The sequence below is a fragment of the Sylvia atricapilla genome, chromosome 18 (genome assembly GCF_009819655.1).
Source record: "Sylvia atricapilla isolate bSylAtr1 chromosome 18, bSylAtr1.pri, whole genome shotgun sequence".
Classification (NCBI taxonomy): Eukaryota; Metazoa; Chordata; class Aves; order Passeriformes; family Sylviidae; genus Sylvia; species Sylvia atricapilla.
This window is the reverse complement of record NC_089157.1, coordinates 8,702,670-8,708,671: the sequence shown is the minus strand read 5'-3', so window position 1 is coordinate 8,708,671 and position 6,002 is coordinate 8,702,670.

Sequence of the window (6,002 nt, the reverse complement as noted above, 5' to 3'; positions counted from 1 at the left end):
ATCAAAGAGCGGCGAGAGGGGAACGGGCCGCGGGCAGCGCCCGGCGCAGGTCCGGGACTGCCGGGGACGGGGGGGCTGCAGTGCCTGAGGGCCCTGCGAGGCGCGGAGTGAAGTGTTGGGGGGCGTGCGATGGAAGGGAGCGTGCAATAGAGGGGGTGGTTGGGGGGCTGTGTAGTGTGATGGGGTACAATAATGGGGGGGGGCTGTGCAGTGTTGGGGGAGTTGTGATATGAGGGGATTGTGCAGGGTGAGGGGTTGCACTGTGGGGGGCCATGCACAGCAGAAAGGGGGCTGTGCGATGTTGGGGGGCTGTGCAATGAGGGGCTGCAATGTATGGGGACTGTGCAATGTGGGGGGCCATGCAGAACAGGGTGGGGGGTGTGCCGTGTTGGGGAGCTCCTTTGAGGGGTTTTAGAATGGTTGGGGGCCGTGCGAGGTGGGTTTAAGTGTTCAGGGATGTGCAGTGAAAAGTTGGGGGTGTGTGCATGGTCGGGGGGCAGTGCAGTGTGGGGGGCCCATGCAGAGCCATGTGTGGGGCTGTGCAGTGTTGGGGGGCTGTGCAATGTGGGACGGGGACAACGTGGGAGGGGACAGAGCCAACGGAGGGGCTGTGTGATGTGCGGGGGCTGCGCTGGGCGAGGGGAGCCTGTACCCAGGACCACACAGTGGGAACGGGAGCAGGAGCAGCACCGGGGGGTACCAGGAGCAGAGGCCTGGCAGCAGCTGCCATCGGGGTCCCTGCCGGAGCACCGCTGTGTTTTGGGTTTTTTCTTTTTTTTCCTTTTTTTTTTTTTTTTTTTTTTTTTTTGCAATAAAAGGGTGTAATTGATTGAAAACACTGAAATAAATCCCAATCACTCGTAACCACGATTAGATTACGGCAGGCGATTCATTACGCGGGACGGCAATCGAGTTAGGAGGGAGCGGCCGGGGGCCGCGGGGACCCTCCGGCACCGCACGGATGGAGCTGCACGCACCGGGACACACGGACACGGCACGGGGACAGACGGACAAGGACAGCCGGGAACAGGCGGCCGCACGGCGGGGCACAGCCCGGCACAGGCGCTGGTGCAGCGGGACGTGCGGCTGCGGCACGGAGCCATGCTTGGGGACACGCCGAGGGACACACGGACACGGAAGGACACGGGATGGCACCGGCAGCACGGAGGCACTGCACACACACCCAGCCTCCGCATCCTGCTCCTGTGGGATCCCTGTCCACGTGGGAAAGGGCCGTTATGGATTATCCCAGTGCATGGAATTGGTGCCGAACGGGAGCACGGTGCAGATCCCGGTGTGCGGGTACACGGTGTGCGGCCACCGCGGGTCTGGGAGTGCTGGGAAAGAGTCTCCTGGCTGAAAAAGAAAACCAAAAAACCTCACAAAAAGCGGCTCTCAGGCTCTTCCTTCCCGCAGTGACGCCGGCGGGAGTGGGAGTGGGAAGGGGCTGGGGGAACCCCTGGTGCTGGGGTTGAGTCCAGGGGTTGTGGAGCACCAGGGTTGTGTCCCTGGGCACAGTGGGCAGATCCCCAGGGGACAAATATCAAAGCCCCTTCCCTGGGCAGACTGGCCCTCATGAGTTGGCATCCCTGTGGGCAGAGCCCTCTCCCCATGGATCCCCCTTGGGCAGACCCTCTCCTGTGGGTACGTTCCCTCTGGGCAGCCCCACAGTGGGTAGACAGACTCCCACTGTGGGTGTGTAAACCCTATGGGCTGCCCCCCCGTCCCGTGGGGATAACTCTGCTGTGTGAGGATGATCAATGAAGTGAGGCCAAATGAGCACAATTAAAGTCAATTTAATGAGGATCCCCCCACATCCAGCCCCCAGCCCTGCAGCTGCCTTTGTCCACCGCTGCTGCTGCTCTCACGGTGCCTGTCCCCCCCTCAGCTCTGGCTGGGCCACCACAGAGCCCCCTGAGCACGGTGTCCCCCTTGGGGGGGCCAAAGGGGACCCCGAGGATGGGGTGTGGTGGCAGAGGGCACGGTCTGTCCCTGCACAGGGGATATGTTTGGAGGTGCAGTGAAAGGGCTACAACCCCGGCAGTTTCCCCCCTTCCTCAGCTGTTTTCCTGAGCTTTATCCTCTCGGGAGCTGTTGAACCCCCCGGGAAGGGAAAGGAGGCTGGAGGGTCCCCTGACACTCCTGGGGCAGGAGCTGGGAACAACCCCTGGCTCTCCATGGACTCCCAGCACCGCTGTGGTGGAACCCCCGGGCTGGCGTGTCCCCTCTGCTGTCCTTCACGGCTCATCCCAGGGCTCCCCACGGCTTGGAACGGCACAGCACGGCTCCGGGGACAGGCGGTTTTCCAGCTGGCCACGGCGTTCCCGGCGCGTCTCAAGGCCGTCTGCGTCCAAGGGTCGTGTTTGCCGGCGCGGAGGGACGAGGTGGCTGCGCACCGCTGTCCCCTCCGCTCCCAGCTCAGGGAGCGCGTCCCCTGCCCCGCGCCCCCGGCGGGTGGGGACAGCGGGAGGCTCGGAGCCGCAGCCGCTCGGGGGTCCGAAGAAAAAGGCAGGAACTTAACTCCCATTAACCATCCCATTGTACCGGCCGTGGGAATAATCGGGTTTGCTAATGCAATTGCTGCCGCGATGCGAAAATCCGACTGGAAAATGTATTAGAGCAATTATCCGCCTCCCTCCGCAGCCGGCGGAGCATTAATATTCAATTTTGATGTGGAAGCCCTATTATGTTAATGACTTTGGTGACAAAAGTCGTTAATGTAAGTCGGTTCCTTTATGGCGCGGCATTAGCCGGGGTGAGAGCGGCCGCGGCTGTGGAGCGGGATGGAACGGGGGGCACGGTGCGAAGATCCGGGATGGGGCTGCGTGGGGAGCCGGGATGAGCCTCCTCCGCACCCCGCACAGCCCTCACGCCTCGGGCCGAGCGGCCGCTCCCCGCAGCCGGAGCTGCCGGTGCTCCGGGGGCTGTGCCGGGGCGGATTATCCGCGCTGCAGCGCATCCGGCAGCGCCGCTCCCTCCGCTGCAGCTGCCCTCCTTTGTTCTCTCCCTGGGCCCCGGGAGATGCACCGGTGCTTCCCTGCCTGCCGGAGAGCGCGGCGGGGCCGGGCCGGGCTGGCCGCTGTCCCGGCCATCGGGTGACACCGGGGCTGTGCCCCTGCCCCGGTGCTCGGTGCTGCTGCCGTGGTTTGGCAGCAGGCCTGGCTGGATGGGGGGATGGAGCCAGAGCTGTGGGCTGGTGATAGGAGACGTGGGGAGGGGGATGAGGAGCAAGCCAGCAGCAGAGTCAGCAGCCACTGGCCTGGCCATCAGCAGCCGCCACCACGGCTCCCAGTCGGGAATGTCATTGCCGTGGCCAGTGTGACACTGAGCTGAGCTGCGACGGTGTCCTGGAGCACTGGAGGGACAGGAACCAACAAACATAGAGCTGGGAGCTGTCTGACCGAGAAAATGACGGTGACCTTCACCTCTGCAGCAAAGAGCTCGTCCTCCTGCCACCGGGCGGGAGTGCCTGGCTTTGCCACGAGTGGCACAGGGCCGTGGCACAGGCCTGGCACAGGGGTCAGTTAGGAGCCAGGATATTTCTCACAGCCAAGGAGGGGACAGCAGATCCCAGACACAACCCAGGCACACGATGGGATTTCCTGGTGGTCCTTTCCGGGACCCCTTGGGAGGCTCCTGCCCGGTGCAGTCCCCTCCGCGCAGTCCGTGCTGGGCACAACCGTGTCCCAGCACACAGATCTACAGGTGGCTCTGTCCCAGCCCTGGAGTTTCATGCGTGGCACAGCTCTGTCTGCATGAGGTCTGCAGCAGTTGGGATTTTGCTGCCCAGAGGCCGCAGGACGATGCGCCCCCCCCCAGTCCGTGCAATAAGGGTACACACAGGCACCCAAGTACAAAATGACCCCGCTGCCACCTCTGTCAGGGCCAGCCTCTACCCACAACACGGCCCGGACAGGGGTTTGCAGCCGGGGCTGGGGCCGCTCCACCGTGTTCCCCGGGCTCTACAGGAGGAGGAAGGTGCAGAGCCGTTGGTGGCACCGGAATCCGGCACTGATAGCGCATGGACAGGCACGTGTCCTTGGCACTGCTGGGGACACAACCCGGTGGCACAGTTCCCCGCACGGCCGCGCCGGGGTCCCCCCGGTCCCCTCGCTGTCCCCGGTCCCCGCGGAGGCGGCTCCGTGCGCACGTGGCCGGGCCGGGCCGTGCCCCGCGCTCCGCCCCGCGCCCCCCCCGCATTCCCATTGGCCCAGCGCCCCCCATCCCGCATTCCTATTGGCCCAGCGCTCCCCGGCCCGCGCTCCCATTGGCCCCGGAGCCCTCCACAAACAAAGGCCGGTGCCCGGCGGGGGGCCCGGCGCGCCGCTCTCATTGGCGGGGCGAGGGGGCGGGGCTACTCGGCTAGGCCCCGCCCCCAAGCGGCTCCGGGTGCCCTAATATGGAGCTGGGCGGGGCGCGCTCATTCATCCGCGGGGAGAGGGGCGGGGCCAGCGCGGGGATGCGCTTCCCGCCCGCGGCGCGCGCGGCTCGTTCCCACGGCGCGGGTGGGGGAATGAATGAACGGGCGCGCGCGGGGGCGCCGCACCGGACCCGCGCGGCTCGGTGAGGTCCGGTAAGGCTCCGTACGGCTCGGTAAGGCACCGTGTGGCTCAGAACGGCTCGGTATAGCCCGATGCCTGTGTTAGGAGTGGGTACGTGCAGGTGCGGAGCGTGTCCACGCGCGGGTGTGGCGGTGCCGGGGCTCGCGTGGGGCGGGCGCGATCGTGTCGTGGGTGTGCGCGTGGATGTCCCATGGTTGTATCCCCGGTGCTGTGTCCACCTGCACGCCCCTCTGTGCCTGGCACACCCACGCGTGCTTTGTTCTGAGAGGCGAAGGGGGCGTCCCGGGGCCCCCCACTCTGCATCGCTCCAGCCCAGCCCCTGGGGCAGCACCAGCATCCCAAATGCTTGGGGACCCCCATCCCCAAATCTATTCCATGGTGGGTACCCACTGTGGGGCCCCACGGCCAGCACTGGGATGGTGCCGTACGGGGGACACCACGGCCCCTCGCCTACCACCACCTGTTTGTCCCACTCTGTTTCAACTCCCCCAGATGGATTCAGCTCCTTGCCTTCATCCTCCTCATCGTGCCCGTAAATTCGTTCCCGATCCCATTCCCAACCTGCCAGGCCCTCGCGGAACACGTGGTGGCTCCCAGCCCGTGCTGGAGATACGGACTGAACTTTGGTCCCTGAGCAATTAAGGTGCCTGAAACTGCACTTCATTAATGGTTGTTCCGCAATAAAACCCATCAAACTGCCCTTATTTGCAATATAAAACTGCAATTTGTTTTAATTTATGTTTTTTAATCCCTGCCGGGTGGTTCTCAGGATCTGCCAGGCATCTGTCACTGGAACTAGCCATTGGGAGCAGGGTGGCCTTGGGTGCTGGTTCCTGGGTGAAAGGGAGGACATGGAGTGGGGTGTGGGTGGGCTTGTCCTGGGTCTGGAGAGGGGGTTCCCATTCCTTCCATTCCCCATGACCCTGCTCTGTGTGCCCCAAGAAGGAAGGGCAGGGATGCTCCCATGGTTCCAGGGAAGAGCATCCCTGTGCCGTGGGATGTTCACGGGTGCCCCCTGAGCTGCCACTGAGGCGAATTCCTGAACAAGAGAGTGATGGGTGGGAGTAGAGATGGATCCAGCTGTTTTCCTGGGGCAGCATCACCCGTGGGAGCTGGGAATGTGGCTCAGCTCAGCTCTGTGCATGCCAGCACACGTGTGCACGTCCCTGCGGAGAGCAGCATCGGACACAGCAGCGGCCCCTGGACATCCCGAGCGATTTGTACTTCCATAAAGCAGCGCAGGATCCCCGTGGGATCAGCCAGCCCTGAGCCCCCATTTCTAATTACAGTAATTGTGGCTCTGGCGTCCTCCGGGGCTGGTTGTTCTCCGTGGCTCCAAATCCGGCGGGAGGAATCTGGGCCATGGGGCAGGACTGGGAAGAGCTCTGAGGCACTTGGGATTCCCAGTGGATCCTGTGGTGGGAACACTGCCGCTGAACG